At 42.7% G+C, this 23105-nt stretch overlaps 1 pseudogene; it reads right to left on the minus strand.

The window, feature by feature from the left end:
* Positions 1 to 12013: 12013 nt before the first annotated feature.
* The window catches only part of LOC115180520 (forkhead box protein P2-like), a 61585-nt pseudogene continuing 50493 nt past the window's right edge, over positions 12014 to 23105 (minus strand).

The raw sequence follows: 23105 nt of genomic DNA on the forward strand, positions 1-23105 counted from the left end.
AGAAGTACACTGCACAACACATCATGTAAGACGTTTGGGCAGGAATGAGTGGATGGTGTGATCTGCAGAGAGAGAGGGAGAGGCACAAACAGAGAGAGAAAACCCCTTAGAGAGAGAGAGATGGAATTAAAACATTCATACCCGGAAGTATTTACATTGTATATAACTTACAAGTAATGCATAGTGCAACCATCATCCATGTACATTTTGATGTTAACCTCATTACATTGTACTGTATTTTCTGAAATGCTGTACCACTATACTGCTTTGGCAATATCTACAAATTGTACTTCATGCCAATAAAGCAATCTGAATTTGATAGAGAAAAAGAGAGAGAGAGACAGAAGAGAGAGAAGAAAGAGAGAGAGAGCCGGTATGGCATTTGACCCTTGTGTGACCTGCATGCCAACCCCTCACATGTGGTTTACATCTGTCCTCCACTGCAATGCTCCGTCTGGCTCTGGCTTCTGGCTCTGAGCCACTTGTTGCAGCAGCAGGCACGGAACATGGAGCCCCAGTCAGCCTCCATACGCCTGCTAGCCAATTAACAGCAAAATAAACCCAAACAGACTTCAATTGATAAATCTTTAATGATACGAGGGATTTTACAGAAAGGCACACTTGACAGTGTTAATTTAAAGCAAATACCGAAGCTTGATTAAAAATTCCCCAGGCCGGGGAAAAGATAAATGTTTGAATAATTTATCAGATTTAATTGACATGACTGTGATGCTGTAAACAGAAATGTTTTGATGTTCGTAATGCATTTTGACACAAAAGGAATTTTTGGGATGGATCCAAAAAAGAGCACAATGGAAATGTGGGCCAGGCAAGAGGAGGGGGCTCCCCCTTCCTGATTTAGTAAGCTGTCTGCGAATGCACTAAATGAACTTTCAGTACTCTCTATTTACATATTATTCCAGATCTTTGCAGGCTGAAAGTGAGACCGCCATCGGGTATTTTATAATAACTCATTTGAGAAAAAAAATGTCAGGAAAAGAACCAGGCAGGATGGGGCTGTGCGAACGCACAGCAAACACAGTGGTACACAAACCTCGGAGCCAGCCCCAGGCAAAGCACTTTATTTTGACCCTGGGAGGATGACACTAAACAAGGATGTAAATACACTGAGAGAGAGGGAAAGGAGGAGAGGGAGCCAATAATTCTCACGCTGGGCACATCTGGTCTTTGTCACAGCCGTGCGTTGGGGCTATATTGTGGATCTTGACGTGCGCGCACGCACGCAAGCACGCACGCACACACACACACACACACACACACACACACACACACACACACACACACACCAGCCTGTATGCGCTCAACCTGGCTCCACTGTCATGGCCTCTCCCAGGTATGTGCTGATAGACAGACCTCCACTCAGAGGGAGAGGGACAGACACAGGGAAAGAGAGGGAGGGAGGGAGGGCGAGAGCGAGAGAGATGAAGGAGAGCATTTGGAAAATGAGAATGTAGGAATTGTCTTCTTCGCCAGAAGACATATGACCTGCAGGTGTGTATATAGGTGACCACTTGTACGATAAGACACCTATTTGCATGTGTGTAGTCACTCCTTCCTGGCAGGTCTGGACCGGTAAACATCACCGTTATCTGTAAACAAACAGACTTACTAGTGACTATAATTGAATACATAAAATTTTGATGGGAATCGCCATGTTCCTCTCCCGAGCAACAGAACGGCCTATACCATGATACAATGTACACCTGAATACATGAATACAAAACCAGGGGCCTTGCTGTTTGTAGGGCTATGTTGACTGAATCTTTCAAGATGTTATTTTGATTTGACACGAGTCTAGGCTCAGCGGAGTGGAGAGACGAGACAGACAGACACAGAGAGAGAGAGAGAGAGGATCGTATACAGTACAGGGCCTTTGTCTGTGGAGGCAGAGAGAGACGGAGGCACAAGCATGTCACTAAGGAGGAAACCAAGAGGAAGACACACAATACAATTAGTCTGGTCAGAGATTTGAATAGCAGACAGTTTGGCACAAGACACACACACACACACACACACGGACAGGTTTTTGTCCCGTTGATATTTTTGTTCATACAGTTGAAATGAGTCTGCAGTCAGAGAAAAAGCCATTGTTGTGTGTGTGTGTACCCCACCAGCAGTGAACGATCGTTCATTTCCAAGGTATAACATCAATCTTGGCATGGGGGGGGGCCTTGAAGCAGAGCTGACATTATAACACACACCAGACGTTTACCTGCCGGGACAATGTATCACTTTCACATCAAAGGAGACGTCTTCTTTAAAATGAAGCAGTGGTGGAAGTCAGCTTGCTTGTGCTTTATTCACTTCCATCAATAAACATGCAGTCGGGGTAGAAGGTAATCAGGAAACACGGCCAAATAGGCCTACAATGTATCAAAGCCTGCGGCTCGGAGGCAACAGCAAAACCCTAACAAGGCAGTTTATTACTGGTAGCTGTTACTGACATTAGTCAAAACCAAAAGAAAGATAAAATAGAATAAGGAATGAACGCGACGCTGGAATAGCTCTCGGCAGCCTGTTCTCCTCGCGCTTTTGATAACCACACGCCTCCTTCTTTGATATGATAACAAATATAAATTGTTTAAAAACATCAAATGCGAGGAGAGCTGTAGCTAGACCCGGACTGCTATGGTGTTAATCTAGAAGAGGGTGACATACAGACACACACAGCCAGGGTCGGATCCAAAGACAGCAGGAGACACGTACTCATTCATATCGAGAGACCTCGGTTCAGCTCGGCTCCGCCAGGCCCGTTCTGCTGTAAAAAAGTGGCAGTACAGGCTCCCATAACCTCTATACCTGAATCACTCAGCCAAGGGTTACCCTCCTGCTCCCCTCCTCAGGGGGATCCATGTTGTCGGACTCCCTCTGGTCGTGCTCTGCTGTCTGGGAGGCTTGTACAGGATGCTCTGGGGTTCATGGAAGGTGAAGAGGGAAGATTGAATCCCTGCCTCCTCTTGTCCCTGGATTTGTTTGTTTCGATCCCGGGCTAAACTGAGGGAGTAGCCATTAAAAGGCGGGTGGGGAGAGAGGAGGTAGAGAAGGAGGTAGAGAGGGAGGGATGACTACAAGCCCCAGCAGGTATGCTGGTGTGTTGAGGGTAAAGAAGATGCTGCAAAAAGAAAATCTCATCCACATTTTTTTACCCCATGGGCAGTAAAATGCAAATAACAGATCAAAGGGGTTTGGAATATAAAACTGGAGCGATTGGAGTGAATATCATCACAGCTCCTCTCCATGACACTTCACTTGGCTATGTATAATGGGTGTGGGAGAGAAACCTCAAACTCATAACTAACCTGTGCTGGACAGGCGCTCCCTCTCCCTCTCCCTCTCCCTCTCCTTCTCCCTCTCCCTCTCCCTCTCCCTCTCCCTCTCCTTCTCCCTCTCCCTCTCCTTCTCCCTCTCCCTCTCCCTCTCCCTCTCCCTCTCCTCTCCTTCTCCCTCTCCCTCTCCTTCTCCCTCTCCCTCTCCCTCTCCCTCTCCTTCTCCTTCTCCTCTCCCTCTCCCTCTCCTTCTCCCTCTCCCTCTCCCTCTCCCTCTCCCTCTCCCTCTCCTTCTCCCTCTCCCTCTCCCTCTCCCTCTCCCTCTCTTCACAAAGGGATGCAATATTTCACTGTTACTTGTTGGCATGACGATGATATTTGATATTGACGGCCTGATTCAATTGTACAGTTCCCTACACTGTCTTCCCAACTTACTGTAGATAAAACATCAGAGTTCCTATCCGGTCATGAACACATAAACATTGCAGAGGAACCTCAGGTTCTAATCAATCAATGCCACTTTTTAATACATAAAGATGTGCTTCTCTTTTTAAAGTCACTGTCCACTGTTTCCAGATTTCTTTGAAATTTCACCTGTAATAATTGCAATGTGAGTGAAATGGTAATTAAATATGTTAAAAAGCAGCGTTTCTGTGTTGGAATGGGTTGGGCGTACCCTAACAACAGAATGGCGTGGGAATATACTGGTCAATAAAAATAGTCAAATCAAATCAAATCAAATGTTATTTTTCACATGCATCCGAATACAACAGGTATGATAATTCCTTACAGTGAAATGCTTACTTACAAGCCCTTAACCAACAATGCAGTTTTAAGAAAATACCCCAAAAAAGTAAGAGATAAGAATAACAAGAAGTTAAATAGCAGCAGTAAATAACAATAAAGGGGCTATATACAGGAGGTACCGGTACAGAGTCAATGTGCAGGGGCACCGGTGTCGAGGTAATTGAAGTAATATGTACATGTAGGTAGAGTTATTATGCAAAGATAATAACAGAGAGTAGCGGGGGGGGGGGGCAGTGCAAATAGTCTGGGTAGCCATTTGATTAGCTGTTCAGGAGTCTTATGGCTTGGGGGTAGAAGCTGTTTAGAAGCCTCTTGGACCTAGACTTGGCGCTCCGGTACCGCTTGCCATGCGGAGAGCAGAGAGAAAAGTCTATGACTAGGATGGCTGGACTCTTTGACAATTTGTAGGGCCTTCCTCTGACACCGCCTGGTATAGAGGTCCTGGATGGCAGGAAGCTTGGCCCCTGTGATGTACTGGGCCGTACGCACTACCCTCTGTAGTGCCTTGCGGTCAGAGACCGAGCAGTTGCCATAACAGGTGGTGATGCAACCCGTCAGGCTGCTCTCGATGGTAGAGCTGTATAACTTTTGAGGATCTGAGGACACATGCCAAACCTATTCAGTCTCCTGAGGGGGAATAGGTTTTGTCGTGCCCTCTTCATGACTGTCTTGGTGTGCTTGGACCAAGTTAGTTTGCTGGTGATGTGGACGCCAAGGAACTTGAAGCTCTCAACCTGCTTCACTACAGCCCCATCGATGAGAATAGGGGCATGCTCGGTCCTCCTTTTCCTGTAGTCCACAATCATCTCCTTTGTCTTGATCACGTTGAGGGAGAGGTTGTTGTCCTTGCACCACATGGTCAGGTCTCTGACCTCCTCCCTATAGGCTGTCTCATCGTTGTCAGTGATCAGGCCTACCAATGTTGTCTCATCGGCAAACTTAGTGATGGCGTTGGAGTCGTACCTGGCTGTACAGTCATGAGTGAACAGGGAGTACAGGAGGGTCTTACTCACATCGGCTGCAGAGAGCGAGATCACACAGTCGTCCGGAACAGCTGATGCTCTCATGCATGTTTCAGTGTTACTTGCCTCGAAGCGAGCATAGCAGTAATTTAGCTCGTCTGGTAAGCTCGTGTCACTGGCCAGCGCTCAGCTGTGCTTCCCTTTGTAGTCTGTAATAACTTGCAAGCCCTGCTACATCCAACGAGCATCGGAGCCGGTGTAGTACGATCGATCTTAGTCCTGTATTGATGCTTTGCCCGTTTGATTGTTTGTCTGAGGGCATAGCAGGATTCTTATAAGCTTCTGGGTTAGAGTCCCGCCCCTTGAAAGCGGCACCTCTACCCTTTAGCACAGTGCGAATGTTGCCTGTAATCCATGGCTTCTGGTTGGGGTATATACGTACAGTCACTGTGGGGACGATGTCATCGATGCACTGAAGCCAGTGACTGATGTGGTGTACTCCTCAATGCCATCGGAAGAATCCCAGATCAAATTCCAGTCTGTACTAGCAAACAGTCCTGTAGTTTAGCATCTGCTTCATCTGACCAATTTTTTATAGACCGAGTCACTGGTGCTTCCTGCTTTAATTTTTTTTGTAAGCAGGAATCAGGGCAGAATTATGGTCAGATTTGCCAAATGGAGGGCGAGGGAAAGCTTTATACGTGTCTCTGTGTGTGGAGTAAAGGAGGTCTAGTGTTTTTTTTCCCTCTGGTTGCACATTTAACATGCTGATTGAAATGAGGTAAAACTGATTTAAGTTTTTCTGCATTAAAGTCCCCAGCTACTAGGACCACCGCCTCTGGATGAGCATTTCCCTGTTTGCTTATGGCGGTATACAGCTCATTGAGTGCGGTTTTAGTGCCAGCATCGGTCTGTGGTGGTAGACAGCTACGAACAATACAGATGAGAACTCTCTAGGTAGATAGTGTGGTCTACAGCTTATCATGAGATACTCTACCTCAGGCGAACAAAATCTTGAGACTTCCTTAGATATCGTGCACCAGTTGTCGTTTAAAATATGCATAGGCCGCCGCCCCATGTCTTACCAGAGGCTGCTGTTCTATCCTGTCGGTACAGTGTAAAACCCGCCAGCTGTATGTTATTCATGTCGTCGTTCAGCCACGACTCGGTGAAACTCAAGATACTACAGTTTTTAATGTCCCGTTGGTAGGATATTCATGCTTTCAGTTCGTCCTAATTATTTTCCAGCGATTGAACGTTAGCTAGCAGTACGGAGGACAAAGGCAGATTAGCCACTCGTCACCTGATCCTCACAAGGCACCCTGATCTCTCTACGCGACATCTCCCTTTTATTCTCCAGCGAATGACGGGGATTGGGGCCTGTTCGGGTGTTTGGAGTATATCCTCACCTGATCCTCACAAGGCACCCTGATCTCTTTCCGCAAAGTCTCCCTTTCGTTCTCCAGCAAATGACGGGGATGAGGGCCTGTTCGGGTGTTTGGAGTATATCCTTCCCGTCCGACTCATTAAAGAAAAATTATTTGTCCAATTCGAGGTGAGTAATCGCTGTTCTGATGTCTGCAAGCTCTTTTCAGTCTTAAGAGTTGGTAGCAGTAACATTATCTACAAATTAGTTACAAACAGCGCGAAGAAAAAAAAAATGATACTACTGATTGGCCAGCTCGTCCTCCTCAGGAGAATGAAGTCATCCTCTATGAGGAAATAGCAAGCATTTTTTATGCGGCCTGTTTGAGATACAAGTTTGAGGTAAGTGTTTTTCTCCAATTTATGCTTTGGCCACAAATATAAGATGAGTCAACAACGTTATTTGGATATGAGTTAACAGAATATGAACTTTAAAAAGTGAGATTTTGACTGGATAGTTACTTTAACATCCAGTGTGTTCAATGTATATGCCTATAGTCCATGAAACAAGCCTAGCAGTACCATTTCTCAAGTTTGGACCTCGAGGTCAGAAATACTGCAGATTTTTCTAGCCTCTAATCAGGAGCTGATTCAGACCTAGGACACCAGGTGAGTGGAATATCTGGCCAATCAGTGACGTGATAAATCAATCTATTATAATGACCAGGGAGAAAATAAATCCAGCAATACTTCAGAATTCAGATCCTGCTAACCATCCTTGGTGTGTGTGTAGAGGTGAGACGAAAAGGTGAGAAGCCTCCTAGGTCTAAGTAGCAGATGAAGAACAGCTGAAAATGTGGCTATGATTGGCTCGCCGTTGCCATGACTACTGGTAATGACCCGTGCCATCTGACCTGGAGGAGAAGCCAATCATATGGCTTTATAACAGTGACATCATGACAAACGCAACTGTGAAGTGTAGATCAGTGAAGGGTAGATCAGTAATAATACTGTCAATATTTTGAATGTAAATACTTTGTTGTTTAAGAATTATGAGTTACAACATCATGAGAATTACACAAGACAATTATTGGTGAGGCTTTACGATAAGAATGAATTTAGAATTGGTTAGATCTGAAAAATGGTAATGTGATTTATTTCAAAATAAGAATAATTTCCAATCTGAGGATATATGCCAAACGCATACAAAGCATTTTTATTGATGTGGATGACAAATAAAAATGAGGAGTTAATCTCTCCAAAACGCCTCTTTCTCTAATCTTCATAGTTCAGTCACAATAACCTGCCATTTCAAATCCTCCTCTGATTCACCCTGTGGGCCATCCAGATCAGCAGTGTTCTTCACTAATAGAAAAGGCTTTGGCCCATCTGGATAACAGAGAACAGAATGCATCGACTGACATAAGAGTCTAAACACAGCTAGCTGCATTTGATGGTTGATCAGCAGAACCCGTGTGGGGGGTTGACACTGTCTTCAGCCCACCTCAAAGCCACTGTTTCTTCCTTCCCAGGACAAAAGTTTTTGCCATTAAATGTAAATCCTTAATCCTCCCTCCCTTTTCTTCTTTTCCTCCCCTCCTGTCCTTCCCACATCCCTCCTCTTTTCTTCCCCGTCCTTGCCCGTGCCCTCCGTCTTTCCTCTATGCATGCCCCTTTCTCATTCTCTTAATGCCAATCATTTGAATTCCAGTGCCCAATGTCACCTGCTTTGTAATCTGATTACTTCATGCGAGGAGTTAGTATGTATATTTAATGTTTTCTTTCTAAACATTTTTGGGGATAAATGTTACAGAGATAGAAGGGTTCAGCTTGCATGTCTAGCGGATATGCCAGCATTGTGCTAATAAATGACAGCTGATTTTTGCATCTGCATTCTTTTATTTATAAAAAAAAAAATAGCAAGCAGGCTGATTTCTGATATGAATAATACAAGTGGGTCTACTTTGATTAGGGCTTCAGTGGAGAGCTGTGCATATTCAGCATTACAATTAAATCTTCTGATGTGAAATAGGAATGACACGCTAATGAAGCGAGCCAGCGAGCCTGAACCGAGACTGTCCAACATCGTTATGGGATATCTTAGATGAAGAGTAATTATACGAGGAACACTGAAATGTCATTAAAAATCTCCAGTAAGTGATTTAACCCACTTTTCCCCACTAATGCTAGATTTGTCTTTTTTTACTTTTCTCCTCAGGTTTTTTTTTCATCCCCCTCTTCATCCATTTTCTGGGGGGGTGGGCCAAGACCGAACAGAAAGTTCCTCCTCAGAAGTTCCAGCTGAAAAAATGCCAGATTCTTAAATATGCTGGGTTTTAAAGACGGAGATACAATCGAGTGTCCTAATTTAATTTGGTGCATCAGAACTCAATGGTGGTGGTATGTAATTGAAATCGTTCTTTAATAAATTCATATGAATTGGCAATTAGGTCTTGATCTGATTCCCACCGAATGGATTGAAATTGATAGTGGAGGTCCTTGAGCCATATCACTCCAGCCACTTTCACATTATCAAGCTCAAATGTTGATATATTATAAGTAATAATGTTCAGTAAAATACTTATGTGGAAGGGATTGGATGCTGTTGATAAGCGGAGTTAGTTCATCTGATTCTCATTCATTCATTCATGTTTGATGTGCTCTCATTTTACAGTCTGAGATTTACCCACTGTCTCAATGTGTTGTTGTTGTCTGAATAACCAGCTGTAAAACAATTACTGAACGATATCATGTTACCATATAATATTCATTACTGTCATTATGGAGCCTCACTATTTGTGCTTTGAGCGTGTGTGTGTGTGTGTGTGTGTGTGTGTGTGTCGTGGGGCAGAGTGTGTGTGTCGTGGGGCAGTGTGTGTGTGTGTGTGTGTGTGTGTGTGTGTGTGTGTGTGTGGTAGGTGCTGGATATGCCACAGGCAACAATTCATGAATATCAGCAGTTTCTCACCACTTTGTTCGGTTAATCCCTTGTTTCAGTGGGAGCAATATGCATTTTTCCAGCATGCATTATGTCATTCACAGCCCATTATATCCACAGGAAGTAAAATGTACCTTTAGCCCAGGACCCACTGATGGCATGATTTGTGAATGTCTATGTTAAATGGCCACATCATTTTTGGCCCCACAGAGGCAATGCTGTATAACCTTACGAGCAAATAGGATGCATGTAAAATCGAAAACTGTTCATTTCAGTGTCTTATTTTGTTTAAACAGCGAAACAAAAAGGGATAAAAACAGTTATTTTTAAAGGGTATCTAAATCTAAACTAAACTGATACCATTTTTTATTGTTATCACATAATACTGCGTCATGGCAAGACATTTTATCATTTGTATAGACTTCATTAATAAAAGCGTTTGTCAGCCTAATATAACTGAAACAGTGCAGAGCTCTGTCTGGCTCTGTGCTGCTGATAGGACAAACATGTGAGTGGCGTGACCGCGTCCGTTACGGAACATGGAGTCATGGCATAAAACTGGCACCACTAGAAAAAAACGAGTGCCGAACCCAAACGTGCCTCGAAGCTATGCAATTATTTTTGCACTGAGTCCAATATCAACTCGAGAGCAATGCAAATTATTTAAGACGCTCTTTCCAGGGCCCGCAATTATAATAATGATGATCTCAATTAGCGTCGCCATTGCCTCTGACTATTTAGCAGGCAATTTTGCAGCCTGGGGGCGAGGGTATTCTGGAGAGCTGACACACACTGTCAGACCAGGAGGAGGAGAGGAGGAGAGGGAGTCCTCGGACGGACGCTCAATCAATAAACGTGACTGGAGATATTTACTACAGCGTCCCAGGAGGAGACGGCCTAAATTGACCTAATTGGTCAGTGTTGGAAATGAAATTAGATATAGCTGGATGGAGTTCATTTGCTAGGCCTAATTCTAAATCTCAAATGATACACTTTATCACTTAAAAGTCAGTATCCTACAAGCACTAAAAGGATCCAAGTCACTTTTTAATTCAATAACAATATTAACCGTTCTAATCTATTTTTAAAAGAATATCAATATTAGCAAATAAAAGCACTGAGAATGAAACAATCTCCATGTAGGCTACATCGGCTTTTATGTGCCTTTCTGAGTCCAAAAATGTACTGTAGTTCTATAATAGATATACTTCCAGTGTGTGACTATAAAGGTGCTGCTACGTTCCTTCTAAAGGAGTTTAGAAATGAACTCTGACCTATTTAAGAGAGAACTCTCTCCTTTTCCTCTGGATATAAAAGGGACTTCTCTTCCCAGTGTTCATGTGGAAAAGGTTTGCACCGCTACCCCTTTCTTTTATTCATCGCACTGTAAATAACTCCACTGTATGAAAAGCAGCCAGTGTGACTCACGGATACCTCTCTAACCACAACACATTATTATTTCATGGTCTTTGAAAGAGGGGTCTGTAACGTTGCCTTCCACTTTAATGCGGGAGCTCTCTCTGATGCTGTGCAGTACACAACCCCGTCCTTGTTGCAACTCCTCGCTTGAATTCACAGACACTTCCATGTGCATAAATAGCACGAGAGACGAGTGTGCCTCGCGAGGTAATGCTCTGTAACGCCGTTCAGGGAGACAACAGCAGGCATGGCTGCGGCTCAGGCTGTCATTGGGGAGACTGTGCGCGTGTGTGTGTGTGTGTGTGTGTGTGTGTGTGTGTGTGTGTGTGTGTGCTGTTCTCCTATTGACTTCTCATGGGACATCACATAGAGAAAATAACATTTGGGTTGGCATTGTCATTAAATGACCAGCGGACATGATTCAAAGCATCCCAGATAGAATGTCCCTGGCCACTCTTTGGAACGTGAACGAGCCCTTAGAATACAGAGGAGCTAATGGGGACCTATTGGTCATGGTGGATTCAGTGTGAATCTCAATGAGCGTGTCAGTAAGAGCTCTCCATGACCGACAAGGTGTAACCTAGCTGGGATGAGTTGAGCTATCCACTGCTTGTCATCCACACTGTTCCTTATTCTATAGCATCAGTCAACACATTTCCATCGAGAATTGGTTTGAAAAAATGTAGAAGGAACAGTAACATTGGAAAATAACCATAAACAGCTATTTATAAAAAGCATGTTCTTATGCCCTCTCTTGATGCCCACACCTCTCTACAGTGGGTACCTGTGTGCCTCTTCGGAGTCTCTGTTGATCCCTACAGTATGCTATTTCCTGGATAAACTACCCCCGGTCAAGGCTTATGATAAACTCTCCAGTAATTACAGGCCTAGTAGTGTACTGGGCCAAAGTTGTACTTGATCAAAGGGTGGCTTGAACACGTGGCCCCTGAGCCGTTACTGGTCCAGGGGGTTGGCTTCAGAGGGCACTGCCAATGGATCCACATGTCCCCCTCCTCTAAACAAGACTCTGGATGCTAGAATCTGGAACAAAGCCTTGTAACATGCACATTAAAATGGAATCGTTTAAAAAAAAAAAAAATCATTCTCAGAAGTAGCACACTCCTGAAACGTTAAATGCGTAGTGCCAGCTAGATTTTTCATGGTTGTGACTTTGAGGAATAAAATATATATGTGTACAAAAAAAGTAAGAACTCCCTGAAGTTGGAGGTAGACAGTTGCTTTTCAAATCCTAGTTTTGGTCCTTTATTTTAGTCAGCAGTGAAAAGCCATGAATACAGAAAATAATAACGGCTGTTACAATTCTCAACCATGACTTTCTAATGTCAGAGAATCTTTAACGCATGGACACAGTACACGGTAATGAAAGTATCAAAAATGAGCTCGATCATAAAGGAATAAAACAAAAACATATAATGTTTTCACCAATTACATAAACATGTGTTTGCTACAGTCCCAATTTACTGTATACATAGGGGGATCATATTCCCAATTATTAGAGAATGATAGTAGTAGAAAGTATACAGGACTCAACTGCCAGACATAATGCTTCATAAAGTATGCACAGAGGTACAAGCAATAAATACACACATTAGGTTAAGCCTTACAGCTACGCAAAGCTGATGCAGAAAAAGCAGGTTTGCTATTCTTAGCGAGCAATGAGAGAACAGTAAAAAATCATGAAATTCAGAAAAGAAACACTGATTATTATTATTTTTTTAGCTTAGAAAAAAGTCTGGTAAATTTTATGGGTCCACCAACATTTTTACATAGTATGCACAGTTATCAAAATACAGACAAAATCATCCCAGAAAATCCAGACAATCCTAAAATCTAGTGGATGAGCAGATTGCAGTTCTGGAGATCTTTCTGGTATTATGTGCAAGCAACTATTTTAGACATTTTTATTTTTTACAAAACCCATGCAAAATCTACAGGTAATATGCATTCTGTGGCCGACAGTTTTTTCCTTCCCAAACAGTATAGCCGAGGTATGCATTCTGATGCATTATTAGGTCATCATCCTGATCATTTTATATTTCTTGTATTATTTGTATTTATTAATGATTGTTTTCCAGTCCACCAAATGATTTTAGACATGCATTTTAAAACACAATATTCCCTTAAAGGTATTTTTTACATTATCATTCTACAAATGTTTGAGGACAACCTATTACAATACTAATCTTCTTCCATATCTGACGTTGGGAATGTAAACTGTCCGTGGAGCCATGTCCATTGAGTAAAGTGTAACACTTGTTGTGTTCTAATAACTCGACTTGCAATCTGCCTTTTAATTGTTCTGAATTGGTTGTGCAGAGGTAGAACCTTTTAGAAAGCCTTCGTTTTTGGGGTTAAGTGGGAGAATCCTTTTATGAAAGACGCCGTGTCCTTATATTTGGTGTGATAAGATTATTATGAATGTCGTCTTCAAGTCATTTTGCTGACTCCATCAAAGTACATAAGGGATAAGCTTTGTTCCTGGGCCCAGCACCCTCTTGAAGTGGAACTGGCATGAGTCTGTGTGTAACGTGTGTTTGGTTATGTATGTAGTAGTGCGCTAAGTTCTAGCAGCCAACTTTTTTGGCTTGGCACAACACTTGAAAACAACATATGCAGAGTATGTTTCCATACATACGCACAAAGCAGACACACACTGTCAGTTAAAATACAACACAACTCAGTCAGTTATTTGACACTATCTGTTTTTCTGCATCTGAAGGTTACCAAGACAAGGACCAGGAAAGCTGGCAGACCGAAAACACAGTGTGTGTGTGTGTGTGTGTGTGTGAGCCTTTGAAAGCGTTTGTGTGTGTGTCATTTCTAGAGTATAACATAAGTATCCCATAACCAGAGGCAGAATTTTGTGTAACTTTGGTTTGACTGAAAACAGAAATGACCAGTAAAGCAACAGAATCCACTTCTCTAGATGACATTTATCTGAGAGAAATGAAATATATTTTTAGACAACCACTAAGTTCTGTTCCTGCCACTAGAATCCCAAATGTGATATACAAGTTGCCTACCCTATACAGAATTCAGTGCAGTTAAAGATAGCTTCTCCTACGCTACCACTGACTGTATCTATGTAGTTAAGAAGCTATGAATTAAGTAATGAAGTATTTAAACTATAGAATAAAGCAAATATCACATAGAAAAGGCTTCTTTTCACCTTTGATATCCCTCTTCTACAATGGCTATATTATTTGCTTTTGCGTGATAACCAAGCCACACCATTTTCATATCAACTTGAAATTATGACTTATTTGGCTTTACTAGATATTTTAAATGTTTGGTTACTGTGTTTTCAGTTTCGGTTTTAAACGCGGCTCAAAACAAACCGCACGGAAATAAGACATGACATATTTGACAGTCCCACTGAACATTACATATTCACTAGATTAGAAAAAACTATGACCTGATGGGTAACGGAAAATCTAAAACAAAAACAAAGAAATCAAAAACAATCTTCACAACAACACAATTTTCTGCACTTCCATTGAACACACAAATGTTTGTTTTGGTCATGATCCACTTTTGCAGTATAGCTGCTTTCTACCAGTCTCTATCACATAGCTTGTTATGTGATATGTAAAGATACTGCCCTCCCGCCCCTAAAATCCAAGTGGACACTACGCGTTATCAAATTACACATCAAAATCTTTAATTTTTTTCTTGAATCATCTTTGTACAGGGCTAAATTAAACGATCCCAGAGGTTATTTAGAAGGTAGTTTGTGGAAAGCTTCTCTTTGTACTAGTTAAAGTCACAGAAGGCTGACCAAAGAGTCTGGTGGCTTCTGTCTAAGCTATTGGCCATTGATAGTGTTGGCTTTGGTTTCTAGCTGTTGCCTGTGACTGTTTGCAGGTAGACAAAGCTTTAGAACAAGGAGGTAAAAGAGAACAGCAGAAGAATATGCAGAAATGCATTTTTTCCATATTGGTTGGTGCTTACACAAACAGTTACGTTTTTCAAACTTGATATCAAGTTCATTACTTTCATCACAAACAGATACAGACTGGAAGCCTACTTTTTTGACAGCTGTAACAGTCTTGATACCGTGCTTCTGTTACTGTTGGGAAATAGGAAATGGCATTTACAGTTGGTGGTGCCAGAAATCAAAATACAAAAAGTAGAACGCAAAAAGAAAAGAAAATACATTTTTTTTAAAATTTTTAGCAACATACAGGCAGTGACTCTAATTTCTGATACTACTCCTGTGCAAATGATGGACAGAGCAACGTTTGAATTGAACCAGCAATTGTTTCTAACATCAACAACTACTGTGAGGGTTTTTGATATTCACAAAATTCAACATCTTTTTTTTGGCAGTATATGAGGCCGTTAGCTTTCTACAGAACGGGTTTCCAGACTCGTGTTTTTGTCGTTTTCCGTCCATGAGCCTCTGTATTTGTCTGTGTGTATGTAGTGGCCAAGCCATCTTAATGAAACAGGTCTGAAAGTCGTTTTAAAAACCAGACATCTCATGCCTGTCATGTTCAGTCAGGGATCCCAAAGGGCTGCAACAAAGAGTTCCTTTGGGCCTCGTCTTCCAGATGCATGCTCAATAAATACTCCAGTCCGCGGGTCGGGAGGGAGGAGAGTCAGCTGTGGTCTGATCTGTTTGATCTGTTTGGTTCTGGGTGAGGAGTGGTTCTGGTTTTAGCAGGTTCTAGGAGGACAGCCTGTGAGGAAACAGGTAGGAGGACAGTGTGACGGAGGTGGAGGGAGGGGCCTGCAGTAGTGGGAGGGACTCCAGTAGTCACTCCAGGTCATCTGATAGGTTGCCCTCCTCCAGCTCCCGGTCGTCGTCCAGCTCTGGGCTGTGGTTGGCTGTCGTCACCAGCGACATCGGACAGTCATTGTCGTCCATGTTCAATGGCTCCTCCTTGACGTGGATCGCTGACCTGCAAAGGAATGGATGAAATATGTTGTTAATTATTTAATACATAAAGACATATGATACAGTAGGAAATTGATACAGTTCCACCAGTGTGCCTGAGTCCTATAGTCCACACAGGTAGAAGCTACTGTCGTAGTGGTGAATGTGTGAACTCCCATACAATTAAACACAAAAACTATGATTGAAGTGAGAAGTTAGGTTGGTTAAAATTCAAATGAGTGCCACAAGCCCTGATTTCACCCATGCACTACCAAGGTGTTGGAGCACACAGCTTTGAACTAAACCTGTTTCTCTGTCTGTCTGGTGGTTGGTCAGTGAGGTGCAGACGGGGGTCTACAGTGGTGGTGAAGTCAGAGAGATCCACGTATGAATATCTGAGTTGTTTGCGTATAAGGCTCTAGGGAATCAACTCTTCACCCCGGGTCACATATTTTATCACACTGCTATTTGTTAAAGGGAATTAGAAAGATTGTGAGGGAGAAGCCCCTCAGCGCAATTAACAGGGGGTGAACCAGAAAAAAACATCTAAGAAATCACTCAAATAGCCTCCCTCTTTCTACAGAATGTACACTAGATATTCCATATAATAAACATAAAGTATATTCATCTTTTTTTCAGAGAAAACATAAAACATTTTGATGACAATAATTGACATCAGCCTGAATTACGTTGCTAAACAGCATGTAACAACAACCATCGTATTTGTGAAACGATAGTTCAACATGAAACATCACTTCTACTCTTAAGCAATTGCATCAACATTTTTTATGACCAAAATGTGAAAACGGCTTATACCCAGATAACGGTTGGCCATCAAGAGTTTACTGACGGCACCTGGTTGACTTAAAATATATTTAAAAAAAAACACACTGCATACTAAATAATGGAGAATTTCTCATCCCCTCTAGTCCCCCGGAGCAAGGGGAGTCAAGTTTATTTGAACTTGTTAATAGAAAGCGCAACACGGCGTTAATATGCAGGGGCGTGCGTGTCGCTCCTCCAGAGGAAAAACCTGTAGCTAGCCTCCGCCGCTACTCAGCTTCACCCCGGCAGCTCAGTCGGACATACATGATACATGTTTTTAACTCTAAATGAATGAATATCTTTAGCCACTGTCAATAAATGCAGTGTGAAAACACTGAAACACCGGTCTGAGTGGGGACGTTTCCCCTCCGGAACGACAGAGTGTGGGCGGATGTGCGGGGCTACTAACAAGAATAATAATGCTGTCACACGCAAACAGGCCTTAACATGATCCGGGGCCCTACTCGGGGAAAGGGTTTGTGGTGCGATGATAAATCTGACAAAACCTCATTATTTTTGACACGTCGGATGCATCAGGGAATCCCTGTGGACTAAGTGGGGGGAGAGAGAGAGAGAGAGAGAGAGAGAGAGAGAGAGAGAGAGAGAGAGAGAGAGAGAGAGAGAGAGAGAGAGAGAGAGAGAGAGAGAGAGCAAGAAAAATCCTTATCAAGTACTCTCTGTATTAGAACATGTCTGGCAGCCATCTCCTGGGTTGCCTTCATCAATGGCAGGAGGAATTTGAAAATAATTTTAAAAGGTACAGATTACTTTAATATTTATAGCAAAAATAAATTAATATTCAGATGTGGTAGCTAGATGGAGAAGCTTTGCCTTTTTAGGATGCTAGGCGGCTTGATGAATATTTCTGTTTCCTTCTCAACCCACACACTCAAGAGGAGAAACCAGAATAAACAGAACTCTCCCCTCCAGGTGGGACGAGGGGGATGGAACGATGATCCGGGATTCATTTATATACACTCCTTCTAGTTATCTGGTAACACATTTATTGAATTGAATTTGTTGTCGTAAATAAAAACAATGAACGATATTCATATTCAGAGCTACCATTCTAATCAACAGACGTATGTTTTGATATTTTCATATTAAGTATTTGATATCTCTCCCAATTAATGTTTTTACAAAAAACATATACAGTGCCTTCAGAAAGTGTTCACACCCCTCGACTTTTTCCACATTTTGTTGTGTTACAGCCTGGATTTAAAATGGATTAAATTGAGATGCTCTGTCACTGGCCCACACACAACACACCATCATTTCAAAGTGGAATAATGTTTTTAGAATTTTTACAAATTAATTAAACATGAAACGATGAAATGTCTTCAGTCAATAAGTATTCAACCCATTTGTTATGGCAAGCCTAAATAAGTTCAGGAGTAAAAATGTGTTTAACAAGTCACACAATAAGTTGCATGGACTAACACTGTGTGCAATAATAGTGTTTAACATGATTTTTGAATGACTAGTTCGTCTTTGTACCCCACACATACAATTATCTGTAAGGTCCCTCAGTCGAGCTGTGAATTTCAAACACATATTCAACCACAAAGACCAGGGAGGTTTTCCAATGCAGATGATGGGTAAAAAAAAAGCAGACATTGAATATCCCTTTGAGCATGGTGAAGTTAGAAATCACACGTTGGATGGTGTAACAATAAACCCAGTCACTATAAAGATACAGGCGTCCTTCCTAACTTAGTTGTCAGAGGAAGGAAACCCCTCAGGGATTTCACCATGAGGCCAACGGTGACCGTAAAACAGTTACATAGTTTAATGCCTGTGACATGAGAAAACTGAGGATGGATCAACAACATTGTAGTTACTCCACAATACTAACCTAAATGACTGAGTGAAAATAAGGAAGGCTGTACAGAATAACAATATTCCAAAACATGCATCCTGTTTGCAATAAGGCACTAAAGTAAAACTGAAAAGAATGTGGCAAAGAAATTAACTTTATGTCCTGAATACAAAGAATTCTGTTTGAGGAAAATCCAACACAACATATCACTGAGAACCACTCTTCATATACAAGCATGGTGGTGGCTGCATCATGTTATGGGTATGCTTGTCATCGGCAAGAACTAGGGAGTTTTTTAGGAAAAAAAGAAACTAAATAGTGCTAAGCACAGGAAAAATGTTCTTCCACTTTGACGTTACAGAGTATTTTGTGTAGATTGTTGACAAAAAAATGACAATGAAATTCATTTTAATCCCACCTGGTAACACAACAAAATGTGGAAAAAGTCAGGGGGTGTGAATACGTTCTGAAGTATATTCAAATCCTTGGTGATCTCGCTCAAGCTTTGTAATAAATCATTTGTATTTAACATGTTACAACAAACATGCTACATTGACGATATTAATCCTAATTGGAGACACGCGAGGCAGGACCAGACGGTGGTCAGTAGCACAGCCGTTAGACACCCACAGCACAACCCTTTCTCCTCATCATCACAGGCATTCAGCTTTCATTTGCATCCATTATAAACCATTAACATGCTTGTGTGGATGGAGAATGAATAAAAGAAAGGAGAAAAATGATTAGTCCTCGTTGTGGCTTTACACTGTATTAGAGAACCATTGGATGAGTCATTTAGCCGTTAATGGCAAGCCGGCTTTATGAAGTCTGGACTAAATGCCTAGGCTCTGTGTCTGATGAATACCAGCTATGTGTGTGTGTGCGTTGTGTGTGTGTTTGTGGTTCATAAATGCATCTTGGACAGAGACTCATCACCATTACTGGCAGATTATGATCCCTGGTAATCACGTATGTATGAGGCATGGCAGGGATGCAAATCACATCATTCGCTATGTGTCGTCAGTTAACGAGGGGCGGGGGCACGATCAGAGGGCAGAGTGACACACATGATAGCATCTGAACATGGATCATTTACGGTTGTCAAGGAGTGTGGAGTGTTATAAAGTACACACAACAACTTAATGGCCTTACATAATAATGCAACACAAAAAACAAATCTCTTTTATTCAAAGTTAAACTGTTTTTACTTTAGCAGCATCCTGCTGTACTGTGATTCTAGCTAGCACATCCTAGTTCCTGCCTTCTTTAGTCTTTTCCTCTAAAGCATACCCTTGAGGGCACACACACATAAATGGTAACATGCCTGGAGCTATCTGAGTCGCTGTTTGGCTGATAGCATTAACCTCCAGAAGTGGGGGGGAAAAGGTTTGTCTAATTGTTCGATTCACATGGTTTCTGAAGTTTCCCTGCTCTCTCCTGAGGACCGGCTGGTACGCCGTGTACTCTTTAGTTAGTGTTACTCTCCCTTCATTATTAAGTGCAGGCCAGAGAACCCGCTCATAAAAACACATTTCTTCCATTTTGAGGATGTTGCGGCCGTGTAAAGGTGGAGAGCGGTCGTGGCGGCAGCCTGCACAGCAACCCCTCACACTGAGGCGAGGTCGTCTGAGAGAGAGAGTCTCCTGTTCTGTCCGTTATTAAAAGTTAAAGAACCTGGGGGAGTGGATACAGAGGGATCCTGTCTGGCAATGCAGATATGCCCCACTTAACACCCCCCCCACCTACTCTGGCCCATTTCCGAAAGGAATAAACAGATCCAAACAAATTAATGTGTGGGTTAGGCCAGTTCCTCTCAGAACAGTCAGTCCCCTTCTTAGATACAGAACTGGCTTAATTCCCAGTGCTACTGCAGAGATGGCTAGCAAGTTAGCTACTGTGGCTGGGCTTGCATCACTGATTTCAAATGGGGGGGCGGGGTAAGGAAGTGTGTGGGGGATGGAGGAAGTAGTAGCTTCACATACAGCGCCCTTGGTGCTCCATTTCCTATCTTTGGCTAGGTAAACACGGACTACAGTGACATGTGTGACATCACTGGTTAGATGGAGAGCACATTTGTAACATACACATTCCTGAAATCCACATGACATCCATTTTTAATGGCCCTCCTCTTTCTCTCTCTCGGCTCCATTAAAAAAGATAGAGAAGGCAACGATTTTAAAGTAATTAATGATACAGTTAGCTGCTAAATATTAATATGGACGGTCTTGAATAAAATATAACATCTAAACCCCTACAATACAGACATTGGAGTAATTCAAAACCAAATGTGTAATTATCTTCTTTTTATAGGTTATAACTGAACGCCATGTATGTAAACCTCACCTCAGGTGTGGCATAATGTGTCGTTGAAATTAAGATGTCTTTGAACTGCTGAAGTACTAAAATCAAATTAGCCCCCAAAAACCTCCCACTATGTTCTAATCTAGTAAAGACTTTTAACAAGCTACTATGCTACTTAACAAGCTACTATGCTAACAAGAGACAGCTATGGGGAGAGTGGGGATCCACTGTTGCTACTGTATCATCTGGTACATGGAACAGAGGGGGAGGTCTGTCACCAAGTCTGTGTTACAGTGAACACACTGAGGTAGGTGTGTGTGTGCCGTGCGTTAATGTGTGTGTGTGTGTGCATCGCCACCAATGAGAAGCTACTGAGTGCTACTTACATGTGTGCCTGTGGGGAGTATCCTCCAGGGCTGCTGTGGCCGTTGGTGTCCAGGTGATCCAGTGATCCGTTCAAGTCGTCGTGACTGGACTGAAGCAGGCTGGGGGGGCTGCTACCCATCATTCCTGGGGGGCTGCCACCCATCAACCCATGGGGGCTCCCACCCATGAATCCATGTGGGCTACCACCCATCAATCCATGGGGGCTACCGCCGAGCATACCAGGGGGGCTCCCGCCCATTAAACCAGGAGGACTGCCTCCCATCAAACCAGACGAACTGCTGTTCATCAGACCAGGGTTCCCCAGCAGAGGCAGGGAGGTCTCAGCCAGCGCCGCCTGGGAGGGAGGGAGGGAGGGAGGGGGAGAGAGGGAGAGGAAGGGGTAGAGGAGAGGGAGGAAGAGGGTGGGAGAGAGAAGGGGGGATGTTGATGGAGAGAGGGGAGGGAGTGAGAGATGGAGAGAGGAGAGAGCGAAGGGAGAGAAAGGAAGAGAGAGAGAGAGAGAGAGAGAGAGAGAGAGAGAGAGAGAGAGAGAGAGAGAGAGAGAGAGAGAGAGAAGTTAGAGACAAGAGGGTATTCCGATTACAGGCCATTGTGAAGATAAACCTCACACTTAAAAGACAATTCCATCCAAAAACTATCTTTTGGTATTTGTTTCAATAGTCCATTGTTGATATTGTCCCAAAATGTTTTGCATGTCAGCAATCAACGTTCAAGATATATAACTTTCAAAATACAGATAATACTAGTGAAGACTTTTGACAAGCTATTATGCTAACAACTGGATGCTTACTAGAGGACTTCAATTACTAATGATTGGATAGTTTTCACTGATGGTTTATTCGACTCAATATAACCCCACACAATGACCGATTTTTGATGTCATTGATATCACCATGTTGGCTTTCGATGACTCATTTTACATTTACATTTTAGTCATTTAGCAGACGCTCTTATCCAGAGCGACTTACAGTAGTGAATGCATACATTTCATACATTTCATGCATTTTTTTTTTTTTTTTTGTACTGACCCCCGTGGGAATCGACTCTTTTGCCTCCTGCGCATTAAAGTTATATTTGCGATTAAAATGTAAAGTTTTTGCCACGAGCACATTGCTGGCTGGCCAACAGCATGAAGCCAAATCATTTATGACAGCCTGGATAAATATGAATGCAAATGCTATCAATCTGAGCCTGTAGTTAAGCTGAGAGAGAGAAAGAGCTGGTTCCTGCACTAGCCACAGGGTGGCCTCCATTCTCACTGATATCAACCAGACAGATGGAGAGAGATGGAGGGAGGGAGAGAGAGGAGAGCAAGGGAGGGAGGGAGGGAAGGAGAGAGAGCAGAGCGAGAGAGGGAGGGAGGGAGAGAGAGGAGAGCGAGAGAGGGAGGGAGGGAAGGAGAGAGAGCAGAGCGAGAGAGGGAGGGAGGGAGAGAGAGGAGAGCGAGAGAGGGAGGGAGGGAAGGAGAGAGAGCAGAGCGAGAGAGGGAGGGAGGGAGAGGAGAGCGAGAGAGGGAGGAGAGAAAGACCCTCCACTCAACTTTAGCCACTTTCTTTCCACCTCTCCCTTGCTGCCTAATGAACATATAATACAGTAGGCTGAGGTCTTAAGAACTACTTCCATTTAACCACACAGAAACCACACACATAGACAGCTGTAGGCTATAGTACCCACAATACAATGGAGGGGAATCAGTCACATTTTGTCTAGCGTACAGGATCTGACAGAGCAACCGCAGCTTAAAACTGGGTGTTTACCTGTAAGCTGGCGTTTAAAGCAGCTCCATAGCCCAGGCTGGAAGGAAGGTTCTTCACAAGCGTCGGGCTTCTACACCAGGAAACAGAAATACACAAAACATTTTGAAATAAACATTCTTACAAAATGGCACATTCCAACATATAAAAAAAAAAAAATCTAATTCTAATACCGTTGTATATTAAACAGTGAAACAGTCAAGTGGTGTAACATTTAAAATACGTATTTCTCCTCATAGCTGTGACATTAAATCATCTTAGAATGAACGGCAGCCTTTGAACAGACACCATATGCTGTACTACAGTGATATTTAAAAATAGCTGATTATTAGTGGTAATAC

The sequence above is a fragment of the Salmo trutta genome, chromosome 40 (assembly GCF_901001165.1).
Source record: "Salmo trutta chromosome 40, fSalTru1.1, whole genome shotgun sequence".
Classification (NCBI taxonomy): Eukaryota; Metazoa; Chordata; class Actinopteri; order Salmoniformes; family Salmonidae; genus Salmo; species Salmo trutta.